Source organism: Salvelinus fontinalis, chromosome 15 (genome assembly GCF_029448725.1).
Source record: "Salvelinus fontinalis isolate EN_2023a chromosome 15, ASM2944872v1, whole genome shotgun sequence".
Lineage (NCBI taxonomy): Eukaryota > Metazoa > Chordata > Actinopteri > Salmoniformes > Salmonidae > Salvelinus > Salvelinus fontinalis.
In genome coordinates, this window is record NC_074679.1 from 30,513,247 (window position 1) to 30,529,928 (window position 16,682).

The window sequence follows — 16,682 nt, forward strand, 5'->3', positions numbered from 1 at the left end:
CTCTGGAGTCCCAAAGCTTTAGAAATGGCTTTGTAACCCTTTCCAGACTGATAGATGTCAATTACTTTGTTTCTCATCTGTTCCTGAATTTCTTTGGATCGCGGCATGATGTCTTGCTTTTTGAGATCTTTTGGCCTACTTCACTTTGTCAGACAGGTTCTATTTAAGTGATTTCTTGATTCAACAGGTCTGGCAGTAATCAGGCCTGGGTGTAGCTAGTGAAATTGAACTCACCTTTCCAAAAAATGTGATTAACCACAGTAAATTCATGATTTAACAAGGGGGGGCAATTACTTTGTCACATAGGGCCAAGAAGGTCCGGCTAGATTTTTTCCCTTAATAAATTAAATTATCACTTAAAAACTGCATTTTGTGTTTACTTGGGTTTCTTTGTGTAATATTAAAATGTGTTTGATTATCTGAAACATTTAAGTGTGACAAATGTGCAAAAAAATAAGAAATCAGGAAGGGGGCAAAAACTTTTTCACAGCCCTGTGTATATATATATCATATATATACACTCACATGCCAGCGCATGTCTAGACAAAACAAAATAATCAAAGATCCAAACAAGTATGCAGGCAGATCGACAGACAGACAAGCAGACAATCATATGGAGACTGATATAAACAGACAACTGCTAGGCAATATACAGCCCTGGCAGATAGTGTGTTGGACAGGCTCTGTGTGTCTCTTGCAGTTCCCATTATTCTCTCCTGTCTCAGTCTTTCCCCTTTTTTCTATCTATCCCTCTGCTTTCTGTCTTCCTCTTTCTCTCTCTGCAATGTTATGTATGCCAGTTCTCATCCAGATCTGAGCTTGGACAGATGGTCACGAGCAAATGTGTTTACTTCCACTCTGTTCCCAACAAAACGAGCAGATGCCTGCATGACTGTCTCCACATTAACGGTGCTAATAATGAAACAGAGCTGAGCTGATGGGGGAACAGCAAAACGTGGATGGGACTGAAGTTAGGACAGTCAACCCTCACCAAGTACCTCACTGCAGAAACGGAATGTACTAGACTAGGACTGCAGTATCTGACAGTTTCTCATTCCCACAGGCATACACACACACCATACACACCCCTGCTATAAGCATACATCAACATACCCACACATTGATGATTAAAAATGTCAAACCCATTTGATTGGCACCTACAGTAGCAATTGATTTATGGTATGAAATGCAATTAGCTGTACACTGTGTATACAGTACGCAAACAAATAGAGTGTGGGATATAATCCCCAATTAGTCTAATTTAAATATTACCATAATTCTGCCAGTGTGTGGGACCAATGTGGGCTACCTGCTAATTAGCTGTTAAAAATAGAAATCATGATTTATTATGGCTGATATGGATTATTGTTGTGTTGAGCTAAGTGTGGGTTTATATCATGAGCACGTCCTTGAGGAAAAGCCCATCCAACAAGAAATTGAAAAGTCTTACTGTAGCCAATCAAATAAACAATATCCACCAAGGAGAGCACATAGACTCCAATAGTGGGATGATTGGTTTATCTTTATCAGATCTCTGCTACAGTATTTCCAGGCTGTCAATATTGAGATATTGAGAATCTGGATGACTGACTAAATCTATATAGTCAACTTCACAACCATCAAGTAAACTGGATGATTGGGAATATGAGTAGAACGGAGTAGCATAGTTAAATAAAGGTAAAATATATATTTTATTTAAAAATGATATTAATCCTTCAGAAGCTGCACATCTTGATTTGGCCTATATTCAGACAGATATTCGGTCTCCCTAAGAGACACTCCATGGTTCTCTCATTCCCTTGACTTCTTTAAATTGCAAAGCAGATACCAAACAGAATATAAATTAGCAGCCATAAAAATCTGAATATTTATGACATTAGGGAGAACATGGAGGATTTAGAAGATTGTCTTACACGCTACATTCCTCAGAAGGAGGCTTCTATTGTTCTATTGGCTGCTGTGGTTAGTTTCTCTTGTTGTGAGTGTATAGATGATTGTGTGAGTAGGCAATAGCTGTGCAGGGAATGGGAATGCACTTAGAGTGACTTACACTGGTGTGTTATTTCACTGAAAGGAGCCATGATCAACTAAAGGAACATAAAGTGCTTACGGCAGGTCAGTAGGTGGGAGATATAAAAACACCAGTGAAATGTTATTGTTCTCCATGGCCAATCAGCATGCTCCCTGGGTAGATATCATTATCATGTCAACTGGAGCATCTCATCTTCTCTGATTGCCACTCAGTTTATTTTTTTTTGGGGGGGGGGGGGGGGGGGGGGGGGGGGGTTATGTGGAAGGCTAATCGTTACTCTCTCTGACTCCTCTCTCCCCACATGAAAAAATCCTAGTTTACTATAGAATACAACAGTACTTACTCTAGAATTATGTTAGAGACTGTAGTATACTGTAGAATACTATACTACACAATGTAGCATACTGTATACCTAGATTATGTGTAGTACTTACTATATAATGTTGTAGTATACTGTAGAATACTTTAGTAAATACTACAGTATAGTACTTACCACAAAAACACTACAGTAATTAATATAGTATATAGTAGAGTAGTTAATTTGCCTGTCCATTCCCCTCCCCCATATCTCAATTTGTGCCATCTATAACTGAGAAACGTGCATGCTAAATATAGAGAATATATTGTGTTCCCTACAGATAAAAAAAAAAAAAAAGAGAAGCTCTGAGCTGTCCACTCAGACCTCAGTCTTACCTACCTACCGATGGAAAATTTGCTCTTAGAGTATTTTTTCCAGTGGGTTACCTCAAGGAGAAAGGCCCCACTTCTATGTCCAAGATAATAAAACAAAACACTGTAATAAATACTACAGTAATATCTGCATAAACACTACAGTATATACTACAGTCCACAAAAACACCAAGTCATTACTATAGTATATACTACAGTTTATACTGGCCAGCAGCATACCACCCTGCATCCCACTGCTGGCTTGCTTCTGAAGCTATGCAGGGTTGGTCCTGGTTCAGAAAAGGGAGGCACCGTTTCCTCTGGTCTAAAAAAATATCCCAATGCCCAGGGCAGTGATTGGGAACATTGCCCTGTGTAGGATGCCGTCTTTTGGATGAGACGTTAAACGAGTGTCCTGACTCTATGCGGTCACTAAAGATCCCATGGCACTTATCATAAGAGTAGGGATGTTAACCCCGGTGTCCTGGCTAAATTACCAATTATCCCCATCTGATTGGGGATGATTACAATTGGCTCATTCCTCTCCCATGTAACTATTCCCCAGGTCGTTGCTGTAAATGAGAATGTGTTCTCAGTCAACTTACCTGGTAAAATAAAGGTTAAATATAAATAAAAACTATAGTAAATTGTAAATACTACAGTACACAACACTCATGTCCGCTAAACTACAGTATTCACTTTAGTCCACAAAAACACTACTGTGAATACTACAGTGAAGTCCGCAAAAACACTACAGTGAATACTATAGTACTTTTAGTGTGGATCTGTACTGGCTGTTACAGCATGAGCCCATCCCAGTGCCTGCCTGTCTGTAGAATAACACTTATTATACCCACACAGGCAATTAGAGTAAAGACCACAGGCACAAACATCCTCCTACTATGAGGACCTACTGCTCTCCTCCTTAGTTACTCCTCCTCCCTCCTGTCAGTCTCAGGGACATGCCGTGACAAGGCAGAGGCTTATGGAACAGAATAATGTAGCAAAACAATCAATCAAATGTATTTATAAAGCCCTTCTTACATCAGCTGATGTCACAAAGTGCTGTACAGAAACCCAGCCTAAAACCCCAAACAGCAGGCAATGCAGATGTAGAAGCACGGTGTCTAGGAAAAACTCCCTCGAAAAAAACTACCTGAGGGCTACACTAAACACACTACTATAAGATACATAACATACAATAAACACACAGATACATAACATACAGTAAACCCACAATGAGAAAGATTTAGAACAGAGAAGATGAAATGCTGTGTGTGTCCCCCACAGAGAGCCTGCTGAAAGAGAGATGGCGCTCCAGAGTTGGAGCCTTGGACTCCACACGGTTCTCACAGTCATGCCTCAGCTTGGCTCATTGGAGCAGGTTAGCAGTGTGCTCGGCACGGCTCTGCTCTTTTGCTCCGTTAGTCAGTCAGTGTGGCTGTCAGAGATCCTGTAGCAGCCAGCCTGTTCATTATCTCTACTTCAGCCCCCATGCTGGAACAGCCAGAGGCTGTAGAGCGGAGCTCGCCAATCCTGTTCCTGGAGAGCTACCCTCCTGTAGGTTTTCGCTCCAGCCCCAGCTGTAACTATCCTAATTCAGCTTATCAACCAGGAAATTATTAGAATCAAGGGTGCTAGATTAAGGTCAGAGTGAAAACCTACAGAAAGGTAACTCTCCAGATACTAAGTTGGAGAGCCCAGTTGTAGAGCCATCACCATGCAACTCCAGGATGGAGCACAGTGGTGGGTGACCCAGAGAGATGACCGGGGACTGGTGGGAGAGGTGGATAGATGGTGGATGGAGATGAGGCTGGTCAGACACAGGGACAGGATACTGGGAAGGCTTGGGGGTACACTGGCCAGAGTGACCAACCAAGGCAGAGCAGAGCTGGCAGAGAAAAAAGACCACATCTGGTTGGCTGCTGTCCACTTTCTCACTCGGTGCCTGTAGGCACCACGCCAGAGGACAGATCCCAGTACTTCAGGTACATAACAGGTGGCTCAGATGACAAGAAATTATCTAGGGAACTGAGATCATCAGTGGATGTCAAAGTAACTGAACAACATGGAGATATGAAGTGACATGTTATCCTTGTAGCCATCCAGACTGGAAAAACTAAATGCCGCACCAAAGACAGGGAAAAGAAGCTTGTAAGGATCCATTCATAGACAAAGTCAGTGAATGCTTTTTGTATTAGAATGTTCTGTGTGTGCAGTCATACAAACGTGAGATTGTTGTGGTTCACCGCCTGGTCTGGGATAAATGATTTATCTGCTGTGGGTGTCTGGGGGACGGGCGGCGTGTGTCCAAAGGAGTCTGGATGCAGCTGTGATGAAGAGGATGAGGAGGAGAACCTGTTGTATGGGACCTGGGAGAGAACGGGGCTCTCAGCTCATCTCCCAGGCCTCAGGGCCTGCCTGTCTGGGTGGCTCTCAGCCCAGATCCGCCAAACAGTGTGTGTGTATGTGTGTGTGTATTAGAGCTTGTGGACACACAGCTGCATGAGGCTGGAGGTTTCCAGGCTTGGTTCCCAAGGGCACCCTGATGAAGCCTCGCCTGCTTGGAGGGAGGAGGGGAGACGGAAGGAGAGGAGAGGGGGAAGGAGTCTGGCAGCTGTACGGAGGTCGGCCTATCTCTAGCCCTCACACTGCAGTCTCATGAGCCAAACCCTTCTGAATGATCCACAGTCAACACCTGCCCATGTACCAGTGTCTGGGACTCTCTAAGATAACACTGCACACAGTATATAATTGGGGATGCTACAAGATAGCCTTTAGCTCATAGACAAGAGGTAACACGACATCTGGAGATGGTTGTATAGACACCCTCCGACCCTTCTACCCCCTACGAGCGCCAGATAGATGAAGCCCTTATAGAAAGAACAGAGCCCACATGGTCTGTTTAATCAGAATCATCCCTGTCCCCCTCTGTTCCAACCCTCTAATCAAGAGCCATGTGTTCAACCTGTGCTCCAGTCAATTCCCTCGCCCCTTCTTTGTCTACCCCTCTTTCAATCTGTCTCAGCCTCTTTCTCTCTCCTCCTATCCCTCTACTCTCACAGGTGGGTTTGTGCAGGGCTCTAACCCTGTAATTAAACAGTGTCTTCCACCTGCGCTACATAATTAAATCTGGCTGGAGAGCCTTATAAAGCTACTAGGCTAGCTGGAACACAACACAACACTGGAGCTCTGGATGTTGATAAGGCTCAGGGCACCAGGCTCTGACCCCACACTGAGACCCATTTGTGTGGGTGCACTCAGGGGGATGTGGGGAGGGCAGAGGAAGCATTAGTGGGCTCACAGATCAGATGAGGGGGCGGTAGGTTGGTACAGACAGGTACACATTCACATACGCACGTACACACAAAGCTGGGGGTCTGGTAGATCTAATTTCTCTCAATAGCTGCAGTAAATGTGAGTGTGGGGGTATCTGACGGACGAGTTTGGTGTGTGTGTGTGTGTGTGTTAGCAAGGGGCTGCCATTGGAGTAGTCGCCACAGATGAGGTTCAGTAATCCCTTGATGAATTCAATTAGAGATAGGACCATACATCAAAACTGAGCCCACAGCTGAAGGCAAACTCATCTGTAGCCGCAGAGAAACTATTTAGCCCTCCTCCTCCACATGCTGTTTACAGAGACGAGCATGAGGCCAAAAGTTGGAGGATTTATGTTTGTGAATTAGAGGACTACAGAAGCTCTCGCTGTTGCTTGGACTCTATGCTATCCTTCCCAGAGCCAAGCTCGGACGAGTGCCTAGCAGTATTTCTCTCTACACTATTATCACAGAAGTGAATCAAGACCTGTTATACATAAATAAAACATAACTTCGGATGTTAAACTCATTATTGTATAATGTAAGGCTACTCTTAACACTTCCATGTCCTTCACAGATCACTCTCATCCAATATGTCACAGTCATACCTGTATGAAGATGACAGCATCAGTCTATGAAAATCTCCATCATCTCCGACGACAATGCCTATAATGGCTATTCAGAGGAACAGAATACACCCACATTCCACACCGGACAGAATAGCCTACAGCAGGGAAGTTGGTGGAGAATGAGATTACAAAGAGAGGGTGAAGGAATCCCTTTAAGCTAAGGTCCTAGGAAATAATTGGGGTGAGGGAGCCAGGAGGGGGAATCAAAAGTGCTGATGCAGGAAAAGGCAGAATGTAGTGGAGGGAGTTTAAGGCAGGTGGGATTATTAGGGAAATGATTCTGGCAAAGCAGCAGCAGAGTCCGAGCAGCCAGGGCCGGGCCCAGCAAGGTGCCTTTGAGCTGGCTGCCCTGAGGTGGAGTTAGCGCCGCTGCTAAACTGCAGCTGTCAGAGAGGGGAGGAGAGGGGGTCATGCTGCGGCTGCTGCTGCCTTCATGTGTGTTCATCTGCCTGGGGTATGAGTGGGGAGAGCTGGAAACAGAGAGGGGGAGGAATGGGCCTTCTCTCTTCACCTCTCTTGAATCTACCTCACAGGACTGCCAGAGGCCCTCTCCAAAAGTCTCATCGGCATTCGAAAAATTGCATTTTAGTAAACTAGCATAAAAACATGCTGAAAAATGAATCTACAGGGCCTCTACGCCTCTGGTAGCACTGTGAAATAGCAGTAAGGTCGCAGTACACCACAAAACTGCATAACCAACAAGTGTTTCCTTCAACAGACAGTAAAAGGTGACTGGAGTTTCCAAACTGAAATGATAATACATGTAGAAATTCTCTACCTGTAAATACCATTGTCAAAGTTTTGTGTAAAAGGTGAAGATTTAGATGACAAAAAGAGGGGAGTGACATTAACCCCAATAAAGACTTTACAGGGTGGCCATTTTAAAGAGCATTATAAAACCATAAAAATAGCACACTAGATGACATGATAAAATTCAACTGCAAGCAGCGGAGAAATAGCCTACACTACAGGCTTTGAAGGAGTAGAATTTGATCTCTTTACACAATGGTGCTGCATATCCCCATCTGAGTGAGAGGTTGGGTTCCCCTGGTAATGAAGCGAGAAGAGGATGATGTGACTGAGGTGAGGTGTGGTAATGTTCCAACATGGCTGCCCAGATACAGACCCTCTCAGTGTCCGGTTCCCCCTGTGCGGGGGAGAGGCGACACAGACCTCTCCATAGTTAAATCCACACACACACTTTCGCCAAGTGATATCTGATAGCCTTGATAACCTATACCACCATAAAAGCACATAGAAAAAAGTATATAAAAGACACAAGTGGGTCATTCCAGCTTAATGCTTCTCCACATTACCTTTTCTAAACCTTGCTTTATCCAATTGGAGATGCTCAGTTGTTGGCTTTTAGCCAGCAGCTAGGTTACTCTAATACTTACCTCAGTTTATGTGATTGTTTTCCTATAATAAAAGTCTTGAATGACTAAACCAAACTGTGACTAAAGGCTGTTCTGACACATGTCAACCCAAGATCAAAGATAATACTGGCCAAGATGTCAGAAAGAAAAAGAGAACAAGAACATAGTAAATCTCCTACCAACAGGAAACCTGAGGCAACACTTTCACAGACACGTACAGTAGCAGCAAAAAGGAGAGAGGGCTGGGACAATTAGCAATTTCCTCACCTCCTTAAATACAGTTGTGCATCAACAACATATTGAACTAATCACCAGTAGTCCTCCCAATCAACATTTAAAAATATATAACCATAAAAGCTAATTTACAAAATAAACCCAGAACACCCGGAATGCATAACATTGCTTTGTTCATCAACAATAATTCAGATTTGCCAGTTCTACGTACAAATGATTAACACTTCCTGATCCCTTCAAAACATTTCGCAGAATATTTCTCCATAAAAAATGTCATGAGAAATCATACCACATAATGCAAGAAATAACAGCGTTGAAAAAGAAATAAAAATACTACCAGTTCAACTGAAAAACATACGCATATGGTTTTGCATATTCAAGGCAACATTAATGCAATATTTTGTTTTCGAGAAGTAAACTCCCATACAGATTTTTATTATTTGTCCTTGAGTAGCTGTGATTGTAATACTGATTGGACTAATACCCGTTCTCATATTAGCTGGGAGAGACAATTGTTCCCAACACATCTCACCATTAGGTAATGTACTTTCATGTGAAGAATACAGAGACAGAATTGGCCATGATAGAGGGGGGGGGCACAAGTCGCTCTGGATAAGAGCGTCTGCTAAATGACTTAAATGTAAATGTAATACTTGAGTAACATGCGAAATGTAGGATAGAAGAGACATTTTGGTTAGTCTCTTTGTTAGATCCTGCAAAATACTAACCACAACCTCTTTTTTAGTTAAAGGAGATATCCTGAGGAGAAATTGGGACCCTCATCATCACCTCCAACCTCCCCACCATCCTGAGAGCATACAAGTCATGTGTTGACCCCACCATCCTGAGAGCATACAAGTCATGTGTTGACCCCACCATCCTGAGAGCATACAAGTCGTGTGTTGACCCCACCATCCTGAGAGCATACAAGTCATGTGTTGACCCCACCATCCTGAGAGCATACAAGTCATGTGTTGACCCCACCATCCTGAGAGCATACAAGTCATGTGTTGACCCCACCATCCTGAGAGCATACAAGTCATGTGTTGACCCCACCATCCTGAGAGCATACAAGTCATGTGTTGACCCCACCATCCTGAGAGCATACAAGTCGTGTGTTGACCCCACCATCCTGAGAGCATACAAGTCATGTGTTGACCCCACCATCCTGAGAGCATACAAGTCATGTGTTGACCCCACCATCCTGAGAGCATACAAGTCATGTGTTGACCCCACCATCCTGAGAGCATACAAGTCATGTGTTGACCCCACCATCCTGAGAGCATACAAGTCATGTGTTGACCCCACCATCCTGAGAGCATACAAGTCGTGTGTTGCCCCCACCATCCTGAGAGCATACAAGTCATGTGTTGCCCCCACCATCCTGAGAGCATACAAGTCATGTGTTGACCCCACCATCTCCAGCAGTAAGTCTGTGGACAGGGGTTGGAGGCTGATACAGTAGCACAACAGTCCAGGGAAACAGGCCAGACGCAGTAGTGCTAGAATCCATCATCGTCATCACATCCATACTCTGGAGTAAAAGAAGATAAAATGATTGCTCAACTGCTCTCAAAATACATGGTTGTCAAACATTTGTAGACAGCCTGGTAGCCAGACAACATGGGATGACAACTAATGCTAGAGGAGCCTGGCTACCAGGCCAGTTTGAAGTTTCTTACTGACCGTTGCCTCCCAACAGCTGCATGGCGCTGACGCAGGGCTCTTCCTTATCCTCCTCTTCCTCATCTCCCACATCATCATAGACCACAGGCCCACTCTCTACCAGCACAGAGTGGGGCGCCGCCTAAGAGTCAGTTCCGACTTGGTAACCTGATTCTGCACACTATCTGCAACCTGGGCCTCAATACAGAGGTTATGGCTAGCCTGATCCCCCATCCCAGCCCTACTGCAGGTGGCTATGGGTGAGGCAGGTGGGGGAATCCACAGTGTGATGAAGAGACATTTAGGCTCACCCTGCAGCAGCATGTCTGAGCTCCTGCTGAGCTTTTTCTACCCTGCTGAGCCCAGCCTCCCAGTGATGAAAATGTATTTATATAATAGGAGCTGGAAGACTCGTTAATTATGAAAATGAGGGAAAAATAAATAAATACATAAATGATTCTGAAGACTAATTAATGGGTGGCTGGCCACTGTATGGGAGGAAAGGTCTGTGACTGTTGGGGAGGAGCTTTGGGAGAGGCAGGAAGTGTTGAAATCTCCTTGGGAGATAACGAGAAGACAAACTGATGAAACTATTTTGGCTCCATACAGGTTTTAAAGGTGAGAGAACTGGGTGGCCTTGGTGGAATCAGGTCAGTCATAACAGTGGAGTCAGTGGTTCTCTACCATAGCTTACACTGGGGGAAGGGCTGGATTGGTCTCTCAGCTTTAAAAGCCTGGAACAGTGAAATGAGGCTAGTCTCTATTCTATTGCCAAGAGAGGTTTCTCACAGGAGCCTGCCAGCATCTCTGAGCTTGACGTTTAAACAGGCATTTATTGCCAAGACTGTCAGGCGAAAGCAGTGCCGGGTAACTCAACGCGCAGTTTACTCCTAGGACATTTGTTTAGGTAATACAAAGAGAGAAACAGAAAAACTGCCAGGCAACAGCAAAGCACACATCTCCTTTCTCTCTCTCCCGTGCTCCTTGCAGGCATGAAAGACAACATTACATAACATGAATTCCAAGCAAACCCGGCTCCAACCAATCAGAGAAGCCATTTGATACCAGTTCCCAGGGGGTGGTGAGGGGTTGCTTAGTAACAAGCCTTGTTGACCCGGCCGCTCGTGGCAATGTTTCTTCCTGGTTGCTGTAGCCTGCACTGGGAGATTCCATTAATGGCTGCCAAAACCACATGAGAGAAAGATAGAAAGGGAACAGAGCGGGACACAGCAGCAGAGGGATGAAGGGTGGGTGAGAGAGAGGCTCCCTCCTGTATGTTCCAGCCCACACCGCCTGAGTGCATGTGAACAACCCAGCAGGACACGGCCATATTCCTCTCCCATTAGTGAGACTGCTGCTGAAGAATCACTCTCCCCCATCTGGTTCATGGGAGACTAGAGGCTTGGTTATGTCAGTGATGTTGTCCACAGCAATCAGTCAGAAAACCATGGGTAGTGACAGAAAGGTATAGTCTGTTTTGTGTGTTGTGAGTGTAGGGTGTAAGAGACAGAGGCAGGTGTATCATCTTACCTGGTCCAGAGCCAGCTTCTTATGGGGCTGTGCTGATATGAAGGGCCGTAACCTGAGACAAGAATACCTTTGTGAAGACTAGACCAAGTGACATAACTGCAATGAATGGCAGAGATGATAGAACAAGACACAAATGATGGAGATACATATCATAATGTACAAAGACAGAGACAGACAGAGGTGCTAACAGCAGCAGTAAGATCTCCAGTGGATGAAATTAGCATCTCTCCTGGAGGCTCCCCCCTCCCCCCTGCCTGCCCACCCTGACGAGAGGCTCCCCCCTCCCCCCTGCCTGCCCACCCTGACAAGAGAGGCTCCCCTGGGGGCTTACTGTAAGTGCCTTACTCACACTGATAAGAGTGGAGAGAGAGCGCTTTTAATTAATCTGCTTTACAAGGAGGAGGGAGGAGGAGAAAGGGTGTGTGTTCACTGTTTAGCAAGCAGGGCCTCTTCACTCCCTTTGTCAGAGCTCATTAGAAAAGTATCCAGCAGCACCAGCCTATCCTGGGTTTAGTGAGGTGGGTCCACAGAACTTGAACTAGGCAGGACTAGGCTAGAGGGGTTCCCAAATGTGTCCCTCTCACTTTAGTCTCCGATCACAAACATGATCTTGGAGGCACCAGCAATTATACACATACAGTAATCTATCCACTGTTGTGAGACGAAAAATGCTAATGGGATTTTAATGATATTAGTTGGATGAGGAAGCTACGGTATTAATAAATAATGATGATGATAATAATCAGGTCTTCAAACTACATTTTCCAGGCTGGGCATCAAGTCTCCCCTCAATCAAACCATGCATAAACATTAACCACATACACAAAACTGTGGTGCCCACTTCCTCTTTCCCAGTACACACACACACTCTCCCAGTCTCTCATTTGGCAGGCCTGGGTGAGAGCGGCCTATTCACCCTGCGGTGCATTCTGGGACAGACAGAGCAGAGCTTGGCAGCATGAGACTGATGCGGCCAAAAGGAGCGATTGTTCCCTCTCTCCCCCTTTAGTCTATCCTGCACCACATGGCACTGACACCATTCATTCTCTAGTATCGCATCTCACACAAAAACACTTCTCAAACACACGCTTGAGTAAGTACACACACTCACAGTGTACAAGCGTCCAATGTTTATGATGGCTTAGGCCAGGGGAACAGCCTTGTTTGTTACAAAACATGGATGACATTTGAGGATGAGGACATTTTAGGGCTCTGTGGAGGGGCAGAGATGTTAATGCTGCTGTCCCTGGGGAATTCTGACCTCTAAAGAGGATTTTGTCATCTGTGGCCTGAGATTTGCCCTGCATTCCTATGGGCTCCTAGCAGCCTCTGGGTCTGGGCTAGACAGACATTCAGTCACATATCAGAGTGTTGGGGTGGTGTGGGGCGGCCGGGCAACATGTCGTCTGTCAGGGATCAGGCTGGGGGTGTCAGCTGGAAGAGTGACAGCGTCTGTCTGACACCATGCCCACCAGGGGAGGATCACAGAGCAGGCTCACCACACAGACAGACAGGGAAGATCAGACGACTACTACTGTACTACCATCATACTATTACTACCCTGCCTGGGAGTACCACAGGCTCAGTATCATCACACAGACAGAGTGGGAGGATCACACACTACTACCACCCTGACAAGGAGGATCACACACTACTACCACCCTGACAAGGAGGATCACACACTACAACCACCCTGACAAGGAGGATCACACACTACAACCACCCTGACAAGGAGGATCACACACTACAACCACCCTGACAAGGAGGATCACACACTACAACCACCCTGACAAGGAGGATCACACACTACAACCACCCTGACAAGGAGGATCACACACTACAACCACCCTGACAGGGAGGATCATACACTACTACCACCCTGACAAGGAGGATCACACACTACAACCACCCTGACAAGGAGGATCACACACTACAACCACCCTGACAAGGAGGATCATACAGTGCGGTCAAAAAGGCAGGCAGTCAGAGACCCTTTGGTATTTTCCGACAAACAGTCCAAGTACTTATTATTGCGACACCACTTCAGCAAGAACAGTAGACGTGTTCCAAAAGCCAACTTCTCCCTCACAGAAGAAAACATGTCTGACACTTCTCTCTAATAAGGTCAGGTGTGGTGTAGCTGTGACAGGAGTGACAGAGATGCCAGCCCAGTCCCCCTCCATCCTCCTTCCCCCTGCCTGTTCCCTCTCCCACCATGAGCCCATTCCTTGGTATGGTACAGGCATGAACACAGCTCAACCTGGAGAGCGACACAGTAACACAGCTCAACCTGGAGAGCGACACAGTAACACAGCTCAACCTGGAGAGCGACACAGTAACACAGCTCAACCTGGAGAGCGACACAGTAACACAGCACAACCTAGAGAGCGACACAGTAACACAGCTCAACCTGGAGAGCGACACAGTAACACAGCTCAACCTGGAGAGCGACACAGTAACACAGCTCAACTTGGAGAGCGACACAGTAACACAGCTCAACCTGGAGAGCGACACAGTAACACAGCACAACCTGGAGAGCGACACAGTAACACAGCTCAACCTGGAGAGCGACACAGTAACACAGCTCAACCTGGAGAGCGACACAGTAACACAGCTCAACCTGGAGAGCGACACAGTAACACAGCTCAACTTGGAGAGCGACACAGTAACACAGCTCAACCTGGAGAGCGACACAGTAACACAGCTCATCCTGGAGAGCGACACAGTAACACAGCTCAACCTGGAGAGCGACACAGTAACACAGCTCAACCTGGAGAGCGACACAGTAACACAGCACAACCTGGAGAGCGACACAGTAACACAGCTCAACCTGGAGAGCGACACAGTAACACAGCTCAACCTGGAGAGCGACACAGTAACACAGCTCAACCTGGAGAGCGACACAGTAACACAGCTCAACCTGGAGAGCGACACAGTAACACAGCTCAACTTGGAGAGCGACATAGTAACACAGCTCAACCTGGAGAGTGACACAGTAACACAGCTCAACCTGGAGAGCGACACAGTAACACAGCTCAACCTGGAGAGCGACACAGTAACACAGCTCAACTTGGAGAGCGACATAGTAACACAGCTCAACCTGGAGAGCGACACAGTAACACAGCTCAACCTAGAGAGCGACACAGTAACACAGCTCAACCTGGAGAGTGACACAGTAACACAGCTCAACCTGGAGAGCGACACAGTAACACAGCTCAACCTGGAGAGTGACACAGTAACACAGCTCAACCTGGAGAGTGACACAGTAACACAGCTCAACCTGGAGAGCGACACAGTAACACAGCTCAACCTGGAGAGTGACACAGTAACACAGTTTAACCTGGAGAGCGACACAGTAACACAGCTCAACTTGGAGAGCGACACAGTAACACAGCTCAACCTGGAGAGTGACACAGTAACACAGCTCAACCTGGAGAGTGACACAGTAACACAGCTCAACCTGGAGAGTGACACAGTAACACAGCTCAACCTGGAGAGTGACACAGTAACACAGCTCAACCTGGAGAGTGACACAGTAACACAGCTCAACCTGGAGAGTGACACAGTAACACAGCTCAACCTGGAGAGTGACACAGTAACACAGCTCAACCTGGAGAGTGACACAGTAACACAGCTCAACCTGGAGAGTGACACAGTAACACAGCTCAACTTGGAGAGTGACACAGTAACACAGCTCAACCTGGAGAGTGACACAGTAACACAGCTCAACCTGGAGAGTGACACAGTAACAGCTCAACCTGGAGAGTGACACAGTAACACAGCTCAACCTGGAGAGTGACACAGTAACACAGCTCAACTTGGAGAGTGACACAGTAACACAGCTCAACCTGGAGAGTGACACAGTAACACAGCTCAACCTGGAGAGTGACACAGTAACACAGCTCAACCTGGAGAGTGACACAGTAACACAGCTCAACTTGGAGAGTGACACAGTAACACAGCTCAACTTGGAGAGTGACACAGTAACACAGCTCAACCTGGAGAGTGACACAGTAACACAGCTCAACCTGGAGAGCGACACAGTAACACAGCTCAACTTGGAGAGTGACACAGTAACACAGCTCAACCTGGAGAGCGACACAGTAACACAGCTCAACTTGGAGAGTGACACAGTAACACAGCTCAACTTGGAGAGTGACACAGTAACACAGCTCAACCTGGAGAGTGACACAGTAACACAGCTCAACCTGGAGAGCGACACAGTAACACAGCTCAACCTGGAGAGCGACACAGTAACACAGCTCAACCTGGAGAGCGACACAGTAACACAGCTCAACCTGGAGAGCGACACAGTAACACAGCTCAACTTGGAGAGCGACACAGTAACACAGCTCAACTGGAGAGCGACACAGTAACACAGCTCAACCTGGAGAGCGACACAGTAACACAGCTCAACCTGGAGAGTGACACAGTAACACAGCTCAACCTGGAGAGCGACACAGTAACACAGCTCAACCTGGAGAGCGACACAGTAACACAGCTCAACTTGGAGAGCGACACAGTAACACAGCTCAACCTGGAGAGTGACACAGTAACACAGCTCAACCTGGAGAGCGACACAGTAACACAGCTCAACCTGGAGAGCGACACAGTAACACAGCTCAACCTGGAGAGCGACACAGTAACACAGCTCAACCTGGAGAGCGACACAGTAACACAGCTCAACCTGGAGAGCGACACAGTAACACAGCTCAACCTGGAGAGCGACACAGTAACACAGCTCAACCTGGAGAGCGACACAGTAACACAGCTCAACCTGGAGAGCGACACAGTAACACAGCTCAACCTGGAGAGCGACACAGTAACACAGCTCAACCTGGAGAGCGACACAGTAACACAGCTCAACCTGGAGAGCGACACAGTAACAGCTCCCTAATGGAACAGTAATAACACAACCACACTGTCAGATGTCACAGAGCCAAAACGATACATTGCTTGAGAAAGCCCTGAAGACATCAAAAGTAGTTATTGCTTCTAAACTTCCCAGAAAAAGCTCAAATCTAAGGCTACAGATATTCCATTAAAACGTACATCCAAACTACTGGGGACTACTCGTTAGTCCCTAGTGTGTCAATATCGCCATAGTAATAGTCTGTAGTTTTATATCCAAAGTAATGCTGCTTGATACTGATTAAGCATTGATCACTTTTAAATCATCACTAACTCTGATTCAGAGGAGTTGGGTTAAATGTGGAAGAAACATTTTGAT

General features: G+C 46.2%; 1 pseudogene; it reads right to left on the reverse strand.

The window, feature by feature from the left end:
* Positions 1-2,582: 2,582 nt before the first annotated feature.
* LOC129811761 (transcription factor IIIB 90 kDa subunit-like) overlaps positions 2,583-16,682 on the reverse strand; it is a 60,437-nt pseudogene continuing 46,337 nt past the window's right edge.